We start from the raw sequence: 16,681 nt of genomic DNA on the forward strand, positions 1-16,681 counted from the left end.
GTAGAGCCGCTGCTCCTCCACGTCGAGAGGAGCCAGTTGAGGTGGCTCGGGCATCTGGTGAGGATGCCTCCTGGATGCCTCCCTGGTGAGGTGTTCCGGGCACGTCCCACCGGGAGGAGGCCCAGGGGAAGACCCAGGAAACACTGGAGGGACTATGTTTCTCGGCTGGCCTGGGAACGCCTTGGGATTCCTCCGGAGGAGCTGGCCCAAGTGGCTGGGGAGAGGGAAGTCTGGGTCTCCCTGCTTAGGCTGCTGCCCCCGCGACCCGACCCCGGATAAGCAGAAGAGAATGGATGGATGGATGGATGGATGTAAACTGTTTTTGTGTCTCTTTTATTTAAAGTTGATTAAAAAACTTTTTTATTCAGTTATTTAAACACACACACAAAGGCTCAAATATACACATCATTAGATTTTATTCTTCCTCTGCCTGTCACTAGCAAATGCTGCCTATCTAGTTGTCTAGTTGTCCTAGCTGTAGAGCTTTCTGCAGGTACATATACTTTTGTATTTGAGCCGATTGTACTTAAATCAGACTAAAACAGACATAAAAGCGTTTGAATTTTGTGAAAGCACAGACAAATGGGATAATGACCAATTAGCCACAAATGGAAAAAATAAAACAATCACATAAAAAAAAACAGCTTTCAAAATTTTCAGAGGTGCTGAGAGCAAACCATCAAAGGATGATTGACAGATCTCAAATCAGCTTAAATGAACCACAGTAATGATTCAAACAGATTTTTTCATCCAAACCCATTTTTACAATTTAAAATTACCTTGCATAAATATTTATTTTATCTTTTAGCTGTGGAATAAGCTATCAACATTGTTTAATTGTGAAAGTTACAGTCACATGACAGGTGTATCTTGTCAAAGGTGCAGCTAAACTATCGGCTGATGTGGTCATGCCATCAACAGTCAGAGAAAAAGAGAGAGACAGTCCTTGAGGCTGTGAACATGATCATCAGTTGCAGCATGTATCAGTTAACATCTGATGTCTTTGGTAAAAGTTTGTAAAAGTTGTCAGGTAAAAAATTAAGTGCATGCTGGAGTGAATCTCAGCTCGAAAAAAATGAATCAACTCAGCAGTCCCCAACCTGTTTATTCTGTCTCCAGTTCTCTGAGTTGGTGCACAGCCGTCAAATCTCCACTGTGTGGTGTTGGCAGGGTTGTATGAAGGAGAAACAAACTGTAAAGTAGTTTATGGAACCAAAAAGTTAGCAGGCACTACATCAATGGTCTTTAATAAAAAATTCTGCAAGGTCCACCCAAAACTTGTTAAATTCTCTTTTAGTGACAGCCATGATAGTTTTTGTAACTCACCATGTGGTCATCTCAGGCTTATACCTCTCTGTGGGTTGGCAGGTTCTTGGGCTAGATGTGGGAATTACTCAGACTGTAGAAAATGTGCACCACCTGAAATGAATTATCATAAATGCTAAAAAAAAGTGGCACCACCTAAAATAGGTTACTGTAAATGCAAAAAAGCTGCACTCTGCAAAATAAATGATTGTAAATACAGGAAAAGCTGTGTCACTTAAAATAATTGTGAGAAAACATGTGCTACCTAAAATAAATCAAAATAAATGCAGGAAAACTTGCAGTGCCTAAAAGGAATTACCATAAACCTTAGAAAGGTTGCTCTGCTTAAAACAAATTACTGTAAACGTTAGAAAAGTTATGCTGTTTAAATTAAGTTCTCATGAATAGTAGAAAACTTAAAATAAAATTACCGGAAATGCTAGGCATGTAATGGGACACTGGGTCCACGGGAACAAGACAGAACAATATTTTAACAATATTTTTTAAGAACAAAGCTTTTGCCATAAACTCAACCTCCTGCCTCTCTAATGTCAGCTTTCTAATGCATGTTTTTGAACCTTAGAACAAAGCTTTAACTATACATGACCTTCTAATTTCTCAGTAAAACTGTGTGTACATTTACACAAGGGCCAAGATTAAAAACCAGATCAATGGCCAAACTTGCTTTCAATATTTTCTTGGGGAAAAAAGCCTTTTTAAATTTATTTTATGTTGATATATTCATACAAAAGTGAAATAAAATGGTCTCAATATACCTTATTTATCAATCAGAACAAACATTTTACTGGAAAAATATGGCAGAAGACGTAAACTATGGCCCATTATCTGTTTTGATAGCACAGGGGTTTCCCTTGCGTGCAAAGTCAGAAGTCAGAAATGCTGTAACAGTGTACGCTGTTGCAGCAGAAGTAAAAGCAACATCTGTCCACTTGCTTAAGTTATCAACCAGAGTGATGGCAAATTTGCAGTTGCAGGCTCCACATTCCATTTGGGCCAACAATGTCAACAGCCACATGCTGAAAAGGGCCATCTGGAAACTCGACTGGTTGCATTGGAGCAGGAGGGGCTTTGGCTGTTTTGTCACATGACTGACAGATTGTACATGACAGAAGAGCTGAATGAACCCTGTCGTCAATTGCGCGGCCACCAGTAAAGTTCTCTGAGGCGTTGCCTGGTTCAGACAATACCCTGATGACCTTCATATGCCAGCTGTATTATTCTTCCCTGAAGGGACCTGGGTACCAGCAGGCGTGATCCATGGAAGATCAGGGGAAACTCAACTGCCAGTTCGTGCCGCACTAGGAAATACGGCTGAAATAATGACCTGCCTAAGCTCAGTGAATTCAGGATACTTTTCACATTCAACTTTGAAATCTGCGAGGGGCAGTGCAGTGAGGAGTGAAGAAATCTCTGCAATCTTCTCTAGTAGATCTTGTTATGTTCCGCATCTGAATTAGTGACAGCAAGCGGAACCCGAGAGAGTGAGTCTGCTATGATGTTCAGGGTTCCAGGGCGGTACTGCATATCATACTGAAAACACATTAGTCTTACTGACCATCTGGCAATCCTCATGCCAGCTCAGTTCATGCCTTTGGTGTTGAGGAGGGCCGTGAGAGCTTGATGATCAGTTCTGAAAATGAATCTGGATCCCCATACATAGGTTAGCCATCGTTCAACTGCCCAAACATAGGCTAGAGCCTCTTTTTTCGTAGTGAAGTATTTCCTCTCTGCAGCTGACAGAGTGCAGGAAGCAAAAGCAACTAAATGTTCAGTATCGCCAGCATGCAGGTGTGTGAGCACAGCTCCCAGGCCATAATCTGAAGCATCTGTGGTAATGGTGGTCTGTTGCTTGGGGTTAAAAATAGCATGTACTTGACTATTCAGAAGCGTTGTTTTAAGTTTAGCAAAGCTTTCATCTGCTGCATCATCCCATTGAAGTTCGGACTGATTGGTTGTTCTCAGAAGCTGTCTTAATGGGTCAACCAGTGTTGCATAGTTTGGTATAAACTTAATGAATCAGAAGGTTAAGCCGAGGAAGGACCATAGTGCTGTCATGTCTTTTGGTGCAGGAGCCTCAGCAATAGCAGTAAGATGATCTGGGCTCGGACGCAGGCCCTCCTTGGAAATAACATGTCCAAAGAATGGAATGCTGGTTTTTCTGAATGAGCTCTTTTCGTAGTTGATTTGAAGACCTGCGCTTTCCAGGTGCTGGCGAACAGCCTGTAGGTGTCTGTCATGTATTTTCTTTGATTCACCATAAATTATGATGTCATCCAAGTAGGTCTGTACTCCCTGTAATTCCTTCAGGAATGTTTGCATCATTTTCTGGAAAGCAGCAGGTGCTGATGCTAAGCCGAAGGGAACTCGCGTGAACCTGAAAAGACCATCATGAGTTATGAAGGCTGTCAAATTGCAGCTGTCAGGATGCAAGGGTAACTAGTGGTAAGCAGAACTCAAATCAATCTGACTGTAGTGTGTAGCTTGGGATAATTCAGCAAACATGTCCTCCATATGTGGAAGAGGATAACAGTCCATGATGACACTTTTGTTGGGTTCACGTAGATCAACGCATAATCAATTTTTTCTTCCACGTTTCCGTGCTACAACCAAGGGGCTCACCCATTCGGATGCATCCACACGTTCAACGATGCCAGTTTAGAGCAGACGATCCAACTCAGCTGACACCTCCTTAGTGGTGGGCGTCTCAACTTCTGGCGTACAGGCTGAACTGTGTTATTTACTTGTATCTTGTGAATGAACCCTTTCGCACATCTAAGTTGGTGAAGTGGCGCAGGGTCAATGTTGTGCACAGTAGTCTTTTGCCTTGCATCAGAAAGAGGTTTCACTTCATTTAGCTTATCACCAACAGCTCTGCCCCAACTTACGTTTAGATTGAGAACTCGAATCAAATCCAGCCCCAGCAGGGGTGTTCAAGTTTTAATAATGTAGAAGAAGGCTGGAACTTTGCTGCTTTGGTGTGCTATGGTTGCTGTAGCCTTTAAACAGGAATGTCACGTTTAGCATAAGTGACTAATTTAACTGTAGGGTCAGTCAGCGAGCTGTTTAAAGAATATGGTCTATACATTGTCTCTGGTAGGATAGATACAGCAACTCCTGTATCTACTATTAACTCCAGGACATGAGAATTCCCCTCTGGTGATTTAATGTTACCAGCACAGGTGATTTTATCTTGAGCAAAACCAAAATGTTTCATATCATTTACACAGAGGACATCTAGCTCTGGAACGACAACTTCTCTCACCTCACCTACTCTAGATCTGCACACAAAATGTCCTTTTTTTTCCACATGCATCGCAGCTCACTGACACAGCTCAACAGCTTTTATCATTTGCCATGTGCTGGGAAGATCCACATCTGGAGCACTTGCGTTGTTGGTTAATGTTCCTCTTTCTGTCATAATCTGCTGCCTGTAGCTTAGCTGGACACTCTCCTCGTCTCCAGCGAAAATGGTCCTTCGATGCGCCAACAGCTTGAACCGGAGCCAGCGGAGTCGGTTTAGATGAAAGCAGCACTGCATTTTTCACCGCTGATTTGACTTGGCAGGCAATCGTCTGCGCTTTCGCTAGTGTACGATTGTCCTCAAGTAATAACTTGTCCTTCACAGCCGTGAGATATGCATTTGAAATTAAATGATCAAGTATCATTTCATCCTCTATCTGTCCAAATCCACAGGAAGTAGCTAATGTCCGCAAGGCAGCAACATACTGGGGGACTGTTTCGTCAGCTTGTTGAGTCCGCTGTCTGAAAGTGTGTCTGTAGGCTACAACATTAACTTTTGGAACAAAATGTTTCACTAGAGCCACCATAGCTTCATCATACGATGTACCTTGGTCCGTCAGTGTGTCGGAAAGGCGCTGTCCTTCAAGTCCCAGACAGTGAAGTAAAATGGCGCGGCGACATTCATCCGGCCATGCGTCTCCTGTAGCATTGATTACTAGCATATACAGGGTTTCCCTTAGCATATTATAAGCCTGGCGGGGCGCCAGGCTTTGGTGACCCTGCCCCCAGGCTAAGCTCCGCTTGTTTATTAGCGGCAGTGGCTCAGGAGGTAGGGTTTTGTCCTGTAATCGGAGGTTTGCTGGTTCGAGCCCCTGCTCCAGCTGTCTCAGCCGTTGTGTCCTTGGGCAAGACACTTCACCCGCCTTGCCTCTACTGGTGGTGGTCTGAGGGCTCAGTGGCACCGGTGTGATGGCAGCCTCACTTCTGTCAGCCCGCCCCAGCCCTTACAAAAAAATCCCACGAAATTCACATGTGATTCCCATTTTCCACATGTGGTTCACATAATCCACCAAAAAATCACATATTTCCACATGTGATTCCCATTTTTCACGTGATTCACATAATCCCCCCAAAAATCACATGTTTTCACATGTGATTCCCATGTGATTCACATGTGATTTTCGTGGGATTTTTTGTAAGGGAGGGCAGCTGTGGCTACAATGTAGCTTACCGCCATCAGTGTGTGAATGGGTGAATGATTGTAGTGTAAAGCGCTTTGGGGTCCTTGGACTAGATAAAGCGCTATATAAGTGCAAGCCATTTACCATTTATTATAAATACGTCAAGACCGCTACCTTTATTTAGATCACCGCACGAGGGTACGCGCGCCAACAGTGACACAATCGCGCTGTCCCCGCCCCTGCGCAAAGGTCCCGCGCGGTGTCACGTCGTTCACCTTTTATAACTTGGTGTGGACCGCGCGCCACGCTCCATTCAACCATCTGCTCTTTTTTTACCGTATTTCCACTGGTTACGTAGCGTACTGCCCCCAGTGTTTTTGGAGAATACTGCACCAACGTAAGCGTCAAGTATAAACGCCTCCACCGTGCGCTCAGGTCCGCGCGCTGTTCACAGAGCCCTGCGGGACTCTAAGGAGCTCTGAGGCTGAGCCACCTTCAGCTACCTGGAGTTAGCATGTTGTCAGAGCCACAGTAATAAACATGGAACGAGCGGGTTAACCAAAAATGGTTAGTTGAGCAGAAATTCAGTGGGTGACTTTACAAGACCGAATATGGTAAGCATTTTTGTGCTTAGTGAAAATATTATCCTTATTTAACAGTAAAATTATGCTATTAAATTCAGCATTAGATATGCACAATACAGTACAGCATCTCTCTGTTTTTCAGAGTTGTCTGTTCTTATTCATTGGCCTGGAAGTGAGACGTGTGTTGGTGTCTTGTTTGCACTTTTTCATTTACGTCAATTTAATTTATTTGTAAATGTGACTTAAATTAGGATTTAAATTAAGTGCAATCAATTAGTATTTATTTTAATTGTATTTTTCTTTTAAAAAGTATTTCAAAAGTGCCTTTTTGTAAAACTGTAGTTATGTAAATATTTGGCACAAATATCTTACAATATCAAATAATAAATAGCCATATTTTCAACTTTCCTGTCAACTTTAATAATTCTTTTTCACTAAATCACAGTCGGCCGGCGATCAGCTACCTACCACCGGGCTTAGCCTCTTTTCTGGGGGAAACCCTGTATATAGTTGTTGAAAAACTTGCACCACATCTCAAAAGGCATCGGTGGCTCAACCGCATGAGGAAGGAAGGGTGGTGGACTCGATACAGAAGCGCTCATCCTTGTCGCCAATTTGTTGTGTAATTAGGGAGGAAACAATAGAATGTCGAACAGGTTTATTTAACCTTAGCCATGGTTACACTTCACCACACAGCAACCCACTGACTCTTCTTCTTCTCCTCTCTTCTCCTCGTCATGCGCCCCCACCGGCCGGGGTTGGTAATGTCTCTCATTCCTGACTGCATTATGTGACAATAAACACAACAACCATGTGAACTCAGCATTGTTCTGTTTTGAATAAATGTGCAACAAAGTGTTCCTCTCAGCACGTAGCTGAAGAAGCTGTGGGGAAAGCTGATCACAACACACCTTGAAGGACATGGCGCATGGTTGTAGTGCCAGACTCTTTTGTTTAAACTGCTGCCACACAAACAAATTAAAGTGGCAGACATCTTCAGTGATAATTTCACCAAAAAACATTATGAGATTTTGGGTTTGTGCATGATGGCCATCAGGTGCAAACACGCAACAAACAGCCAAATAAATAAATAATAATTTAATTCTACTGAAATTTAATAACTGATCTGGGTCCCAATAAGACATCATTTGTGTCCGGATTCAGACTGCGGTCCACTATATAGGGACCTCCACACTAATAGAGACCCAATGATTTCCACGATGCAGAAAATTCAGATGGAGTTGCATTTTGGATGTTGAAATGGAATTTACTGTGGAATTTGTTAATATGTAGGTTTTTTCACATTTGATTGACAGCCACAAGAAATGAGACTGTACTGTCTGCTGCAAAATATCTCATGAACCACTAAAAGAATTTTAATTAAACTTTCAGGAAATAATAATTTGATGTACATCTACAACTAATTAAATTTTGAAGCCAATGTAATTCAAGATGGCCACAAATGCTAACTGGCCTTAGAAACCACAAAAAATGGGTATAATTTAGTCAGTTTTTTAGATAATGAGCTAAAATTGGGTGTGCTGGTAGCTGAGTTATTCACAACATACTTCATTGCATGAGGTTGCTCATGAAGTTATTTCAAGTTTCACCAAAACTAAATTAATAAATGTTTGTACTTGTTTGCATGTTACCAATTCACTGTAGCCGTGGGAGATGCCAAAGCTGATACATCATCACCCACCCATGCCTGATCCTTCATTGTATTAAATGTGTAGGCTGTTGGCTTTATTGTGCAAACAACGTTTTAACAACATATAAACAACACGTAATCGTGTAATGTACATGTAAATAACATAAATGACTTGTTTGATACTCAACTTTTGCCTGTTTATGTCCCTTTTGGTCAGCTGCACTTCCTGGCAGTTTGAGTTGTGTCTCTTCTCATTGGTTGTTCAGATTAAGGGCAAAACTACTTGAGCAAAAAGATGGGGTACCCCTCATCATTCAATGGCCGGATAACCAGCAGTTTCCCTGCTTCAATTTTTTATATTTTAATGTAGCTAACTCTTAGATAAGCAATATTTAGAGTATAGGCATCAGATGTTTATTTAACACTTTTATAGCTTTGAATGTTTAAATGTCTTTGATCCTGTTAAAAACACAGACATTTTATTTCAATGTTGCAGAAATCAAACCTGTAAAGCTATGTAGTTGTTACATCTGCTGTAATGGTGCCAAAAGATTTTTAATTGACTCTCGTCTTTTTTCATTGCAAATACAGTAAAAAAACAAAACAAAGTTAACTCTATGCATTAAACATTTCTTAAATATATTTAAATAAATAAGAAGAAATGTGCCGGGTAATATCTCAACTCATATCTGTTGTAAAAAGAATATATACATTTTTTCATACCAAGAGGCTCTGGAAATGTTTTTTGAGAAGCCCTGAAGAATACACTGCAGTGAGAAAAGCTGCACTTTGTAAATAAATCATCCAAATAAAACTATTTATTTATGTGTTTAAATGTATTGCTTTTGTTAATTTTCAAGTGTTAAAATCATTGCTGTTATTAAGAGAAAAACACAAACTCTCAAATTCTTTGTCTCATTGATCCCCCCTCCCCCCAAGGAATGTAAATGTATAGATTTATTAGAAGCTGAATACCCAATAATTATTCAATAAGTTTGTTTTTAGCCCAGGAATGTGAACTTAACTGTGCTTCAGATATTTGAATCAAGAGGTATAAGACAGAGTTTGTTATTTGCTTGTTGTGCATCTAGTCTTAATGTATTTACTCATTCCAAAAAATTTGGGGCATTTGCACTGAAATCTTAAGCAACCAGCACGCCCAGAGAGTTGACTTTGGAAAGCTCTAAGCATTCCTGCTTTGCACCACATTAGTCCCTACTTCTTTCCAACTCAGGGTGCTGGGCAGCCTGCCAGGTAGAGGTTGCCATGACACCACTCTTTGCACTGCCTTTCACAGAAGGTGCCAGATTTTGGGAGGGGGCAGGCGGTGCTAACCTTTTGATTTAGACAAAAGATGTCTTTGCAATGTCAGCAGAATACTTAAAGGGAATGCTGTGGCTTTCTGGTAGGAAATCATGATCATTTTAGCTGTTTTTTGAAATAGTGCCAGGCAAAGTGAGACAGAAAGACACAGAGGGAAAAAAGGGAAATATTTAAATATTTATCTCAAGAAAATTCTTTTATCCAGTTTGTTTTTTTCTTCTTCTCGTTTGTGTCAGAGAAAATGGCCGGCAGCACATTGCTGAAATGTGTCGTCAGTGATGCTCTCTACTCCTTGCTCACACCTAGGCAGAGATTGTGCATGCATACGGAAATATAACTTCATTATATATGACATCGCATTTCAGAGAAGAAATCTCACTCCAAACTTTCCCTTGTTGCATTGCAGCTGTATATTCTGCTGTTAGTGTCTCTCTGGCACTGGCATGGTTAAAGTTACCTGGCCGTAGCATGCTTGATTACACTGGCATCTCTCTCAGGATCAGCTCTTTCCTCTCTGTGGTTTTGACTAAGTTAAGCTAACCTCTCACCACAATCTCATTGCTGTTGGCCTGGAAGAAGACTTCTATGGAAATTCTTCTTCTACTTTGGCAAAACAATACGCTACAAAATTATTTTTGTCATTATTAAGGACTTACATCTACCTGCATTGGTACAGCTTGTTGCTTGGAGGATTACTCTTAAATTAAAATTGATTCCGATGGAGGTACCAATTTTTTATTTATTTATTGTTTTTTTTTTAGCCTTGGCAGAGGTTTGCAGTTTCACAATGCTCTTTTCCTACATTTAAGTGCTGAGATATGCAGCACTTTGAAACCAAGGTACAGCAGTTAACAAATGCTCGGTAATTTGTGTGTAAAATAAAAATCCTTTCACGTAGCTCTGAGGTCAGATTAATTCCTGGCATGTTTTATAATGTAATTTATATATGGGCCAGTGGGAGATTCTAAAATTCTAGAATTTTTTTACGGTATTAAAACAAAAATATAAAAATTAATCACATGATTTATGTGCTTTCACTTAAAAACAAAAATGCAATTACTATTACTGCCTGGAAATATATCATATCACATATTTCTTAATAATAATTATTATATTATGTAGGTATAATATTACTAAATAAAAATTTTTTATAGGTATTTTAATTTTAATGTACATATAAATGACGAGACTGAGAGAAAGCAAGCTAAAATATTGACAGTCACTTAAATCAGTGTTAGCTTTTCTCTAAACTCAGGACAGATTTTAAACCAACAGGAGCTCAGCAATTTTATTTACAACTTTTTTATTGTTGATAATATTTAAGATCAAGGCTGAAGCTATGATTTAATCACAAGTATTGAGAATAAATTTAATTTTTTTGTTTTTTTCCAGTATCAGCTAAAACAGTGGTCAACAGGTTGTTTTATACAGTTTCAATTGCACCAATGTTCCTTACGTTAGTACCAAGTTAATATCACTCAGCCCCTGTAGACTAAATGTAAATATTCAGCACCAGTTATGAACATTTATGTTAAAACAACTTTCTTTTTCCTGTTTTTAGGGAGGCAAAACTAAAAGTTGGCCCACCTGCAAACCCCTCTCTTGACCAAGATACATTCAAGGGTAAGTTGTCACAATCCTCTCAGCATCAGTTTAATGAAGCATGATAGTTTGAAGTGACTGTTAAAGTCTCCTGCTGCACCTGCAGTGGATTCTCTGTCACTGTTGTTATCTGTGCAAATTCTGAACAGTGACTTTATTGCCAATGCGTGTTGAGAACACAGAGAAAAGATTTTACAGATATTTACACATCATCCTTTTCTTTGATGCTATGATCTGACAAATGGTCACCTGTAATAACACACCTAACAATATGTTAGTCCTTTGCTCAGTTATTTTGATACTTTGACCATGACCATTTGGCACAAACCCGTAGATCCGATCTTGTGGCAAATCTGACAGCACAAGCTCGCTTCTGTGGGTCTTTGTCACTGTGGTGTGAACATCGTTATTTAATGTTTTTGTCCATTTTACTTATTATTTTTTTTTTTTATGTTTTTGTTATTTTTTATATACATATGTATAAATACAATAATCCCATATTAGAGATACAGTGCATGACATACAAAAACCTCTGCTTGTCTGTTGTCCTAACATTGCACAGAAGTGTTTTTTGTTGTTGTTGTTTAAATGTTAGATATGAGGAAAGTGTAAAGGCAATACAAACTTTTGTTTTTCATAGAGAAGAGAAACCCTAGTTGATAATGTGTACATCCGGGTTGAGGTAGTAGGTTGTATGGTTTAGAATGACACCCTGGGAGTTAACTGTACAACCTTCTAGCTTTCCTTGGAGTACATGTATGACATCAGAATGCTTAAAATTAAAATAATGTTTCATAATAATAATAATAATAATAATAATAATAATAATAATAATAATAATAATAATAATAATAATAATGCTCAGTGGTTTCATATTGATAGAGTATTTGCCCATCAGTGGTTCTCATTTAGAAGAGACCTTTTAGGGTCGTCAGCTTGCCTTGTGAGCCATAACACCTTCAATTAATGCTAGTTTAACATGGGCTTTATTTTTTAGGTGTAATGCATTGGGTGCTAATATTGTTTTCCCCCAACTTCAAAAACACATACATTGAAAAAATATTTACTCTTTATTATTAGGTACAGCTTAATGCTATTGAGTCAAATAACAGATTTGATTTTTGTACCAGTGTTAATAGCTTTAGCGAAAATAGTTAAAGCTATTATTTCTAAAATTGTACATATACTTGTGAAATTCAAAAACTCTTAGCTTACTTATTAAGCGCTTATGTGAGGTGGAATTTATTTCACAAATTGATGACATCAATTTTCACACTATTACTGTAACTTATTGGCAAAGGGTCACACCTCACATTATTAATTTGAGACCATTTCAGGGTTTCTTCTGAATCAGTTCAGTGTTAGCTGCATGCCATGTGTTGCAACGCGCATACAGCTCACTGTAAGCAAGAACTTCAAAATATATTATTCATATTACATTTGCATTATTCTGTTTTAACAGATTCCTCCTGGTAGCTGCCAGGCTCAGTGGTGTTAAAGCATTACCACATTTGCACACCAGTTTTTTACTGTCTTTAGTTATTGATTAAGGTCCTGTCCGCATAGGAACTGCATTTTGTGAACAGACAAGTTTTTATCAATGAAAAAATGTTGAAATGCTACTGTTGCATTCTTGTGTGAATAGCCTAAACACAACCTTTTTCAAAACGATGGTGTTATAGTCCGACCTCCTGCCAAACCTATGACTAAGCTTGACAGATATAATAACAATATTGAAAGATTACCAGCTAGTGTTTGTGTTGCAGGCACAGTTGGTCAACTACAGTTAAATCTTAATTTACTCTATTACTTCAATGGGCATCCAAGGCTGATGAACATTAACATTGCCTTAAATAAAGCATAACTCGAAACCCTTACTGTTACTCCAGATAATCTACAGCCAAAAAGGTTTTTAATCCTTTATTGTATTGTCCATAATACTAAAGCAATTGTTACAGAAGAAATATCAACAATATACATCAAGTATACATTTAAAAAACTGTTGGAGCACTTTTGTATAAATAATATACCCTGATATGCTGTGAACATTATGAGGAAAACACTTTTTTTCAGTGATCCCCTGATGGATACTGGGCCTATTATTGTTTATGGTTTATTTACACAGCAGTGTTACAGTGCCACTGCCATGTACAGGCCTGGCATAGTTACTGCAGCATTTGGATTGTTTTCTGTGTTTCCGTTTGGATGAAAACATTTTTAGAAATATATATATATAAAAGTATAGAGATCATTTTGAAAAGACATCATTCCTGAATGGAAAGGCTTAAATTAGGAATTTATATGTTTAGTTACCATATTACCCTAGACATTATCTATATTTGTTTGCCCTGAGTTTTCTTGTAGACCTCAGTAATCTCCCTGGATTTCAAGTGTGGGAAAAGCCGAATGTTTATAGGTTGACTCTGAGGCTTGTGATTCATCGTCCACAGTTCCCTACAATGACCAGTTGTGATATGAGGTTTAGTTTCAGGTTGAAGCTTGCCTTGGCGACACTGAAGTCTCTGTTTACTGTGGAAGTGAACATGAGATCGCTGCATCAGACTTCATCACTGACTGGCTCTCAGCCACGGCTTGTAAAATGACTCCAGAGCAGCACACAGGAGAAAAATGGCCTGGCAGATCAGCTTCAGATTGTTACTCTTAAGGGTGACTTGATTTGAAAAGCAGCTTGTGCAGGGAGTGTTGTGTTGTGTTTTATCATTGTGACAGGGTGTTTTCACTTTGATGGATGGCACTCTTTTTGCTATGTCTGGGGCCACGGTTGAGTGGACCAACTCTGAAAACCTTGTAATTTAAACAATTAGCTCTTTGGTTTCAAGTGGTTCAGAGTGCATCTTTTTTAGTGTGGGGGGTGGTTCTGTCAGGCTAAATTAAAGGCCTAGCTTTCCTTAAAGGACTAAATAGTGAGAAATGAGTTGTAGCCATTTTGGTCAAACCTTGAAAAAATAATGTGAAGTGCAATCTCATTTAATCCTGCCACATGTAGAGTATGTGTTGTGAAAGACTCTCAGCTACTCCCACATCAAATTTTAGCTCAAAACATGTAAAACTGAATTATATTGTTTTAAGTTAATTAGCTATGGTGACCATCTTGAATTGGACTTATCCAAAAGGTAATCAGTTGTAGAGGTGCATGCAATGTTTTTTTTTCCTGAACGTTTTACTAAAAGCTGTGTAGTAGTTCATAAGATATTTAACAGACAGAAAACATTGATTCCAAATAGTTAATAGGAAAATTCTTAAGCAATCTGTGTTGGGGATCAATCTTAGCTACTACACACAAAATCTTCACTAAATTTTAGGTCAACATTAGTAAATTTTACAAAGTTACAGCCATTTCTGTATTTTTGAAGGTCAGTTGGCTGTGGCAGCCATCTTGAATTGGGACTCTGATAGTTTTTCAGTTTTAGATGTGTGTTCAATGTTTACTTTCTGCAAGTTTCATCAAAATTAATTTGCTGGTTTCAAAGTTATTTTGGCAACAGTCAGAGACATGAACATACACATACATGGACATGGGCAAAAATATTATTGTACTCCCTCATCTTTCAGCAGCAGGCAATAACAACGTTAAACAAAGATCTTTAGCGCATTGATAATGATATCCTGCATGACACTGACACATCCAGCAACAATTAGTGAACAGGCTCAACCTTGGCTCAGAGTGCCAGCACAAGCCCAGCTTTCATGTGGGAATTTGATCTTGGTAAATTCCCAGAAACCCAAGAACTTCTTTTCTCACGTATTTTTCAACCTTTCTGTCAGGAAGATCCTCCTCCATCAGGTAAATAATACCAGGGTTTACATCTGTGTGATTTCACCACTGAAAAACAAAATTTAAAAACTTAGCATTTTTTGAAGTAGTGAATATTGCTCACCCCCTTTCATGATATCGTTTTATTTGAAAATTGCTTCCACATTATGCGAGATGTGTTAGTGGTTAGAGTAGGTGTTGACGACTCCCAGCTACTACCACATAAAACTTACATCAGTATCTGTTATTTTAAGTAAGTTACAGCCACTTTGTGTTGGCAACGATCCATCTTGAATTAGGTTGACTCCTAATATCAGTCAGTTGTAGATGTACATTCAGTAATTATTTTTGAAAGTTTATTAAAATCTGTCCAATGATACTTAAAATAATTTGCTTGCAGGCAAACTTTATTGACTGTAAGAGGTAATGCCAAAGTTTTAAGCAAATATGTCACATACTAAATAGAGCTCTGAGTATGAGTTGAAGACGATACTGGGGTACTACCATCCCAAATTGTAGCTTAGTACCTATAAAATTGATAGAGTTAAAGCCATTTTCTAATGTTGAATAGCTGTGGTGGCCATCTTTAATAGGGTATATTCCAAAATGTATTTAGCTGTAGATGTTCTTCCAATGATTATTTTCTGAGAGTTTCATTAAACTTGATCCAGTGGTTCATGAAATATTTTACTAACAGACAGACAAGGTTGACGCCAACAGTTATTACCATTGTTGTAAGTGAAACGATCATTTTATGTGCAGTCCTCAAAATATGTAATGGGGATAATGATGAGTTACTACCATACTAAATTTTTAGTATATTAATATACCTGGCTGAGTTTATATATATATTTAAGATCAGGTGGCTATGGCAGCCATCTTGAATTGGGTTGACTTTGAAAAGTAATCAGCTGTAGATGTGCATCAAGTGATTATCTTCTGAAAGGTTCATTAAAATCCATCCAATAGTTTTGGAGATATGCTTCTAACAAACAGAGTTCACTACAATACTTAATGGCACAATCAGTTCATGTTTAAAGCATGTTTTGGGGATCAGTCTCAGCTACTACCACACCAACTTTATAATTTAATATCTGTAAAATTGACTAACTTATAGTATTTATTTGTTGATTGCCTTAGGCAGCAGGTGATAACAACATATACAAATAAAAAACTATGGTGTCACACAGGAAGCTTTTAAAAAAAAAAGTAGGAGCAAGTAGTAAGTTAATCTAATTAAAGTCAGGATATTTTACAGAAAGTAATATCTCCCTTTTTAGCAGAGCTGAGGGAGTTAAACTGAGACGTTAGTGCTGTTTATTGTAGGACCTGCAATTACTTTTCATCTCTCTTCACCTCTGAACCTCCTCCGGATGTGTGGAAGGAAAGCTGATCATGCAGCCTCAGCAACTCCTCCATCCAGCTGCTGCTCCAACAGATCATCTAAAAACTCATTGCTTCAAGCTGTGTCACATTCATGGAACCGTTGAACAAATAAATCGGAGATAGAACTGGTTCCTGATTTATATATATATATATATATATATATATATATATGAGAGAGAAGCCAGCTCAATGGCAAGAACAAGATCCGTGCGATAAACAGCAATGCCTTACCAGTAATCAGATACCCTGCAGGAATAATGGCAAAGGCCACAGATGTTAAGACTCGGAAGCTACTAACCACGCATGGAGGGTTCCACCCCAAATACAGCATCCTGAGACTGTACACAAACCGTAAGGAAGGAGACAGAGGGCTAGTGAGTGTGAGAGCCACTGTCCAGGATGAAACATCCAAGATCCATAAATACATCAAGGACAAGGCCTCAACAGACAATGTGCTCTGCGAATCTCTCAGACAATGGGGAACAGAGGACGAGGTGCTGGAGGTACCATCATGGGAGGACAAGCCCTTACATGGGATGTACCACCGACAAATAACTGAAGTGGCTGATATTGGGAAATCCTACCAATGGCTGGAAAAATCTGGACTCAAGGA

At 38.9% G+C, this 16,681-nt stretch overlaps 1 long non-coding RNA gene across 2 annotated transcripts in view; it reads left to right on the plus strand.

The window, feature by feature from the left end:
- Positions 1-16,681, plus strand: part of LOC108248814 — an 80,348-nt gene that overhangs the window by 45,826 nt on the left and 17,841 nt on the right. For both annotated transcript variants that reach the window (XR_005233941.1, XR_001809163.3), the window contains exon 2: positions 10,867-10,928. This is a non-coding gene — a long non-coding RNA (uncharacterized LOC108248814). The remainder of the gene's footprint in view (positions 1-10,866; positions 10,929-16,681) is intronic.

This window comes from Kryptolebias marmoratus, linkage group LG13 (assembly GCF_001649575.2).
Source record: "Kryptolebias marmoratus isolate JLee-2015 linkage group LG13, ASM164957v2, whole genome shotgun sequence".
NCBI classification, from domain to species: Eukaryota; Metazoa; Chordata; class Actinopteri; order Cyprinodontiformes; family Rivulidae; genus Kryptolebias; species Kryptolebias marmoratus.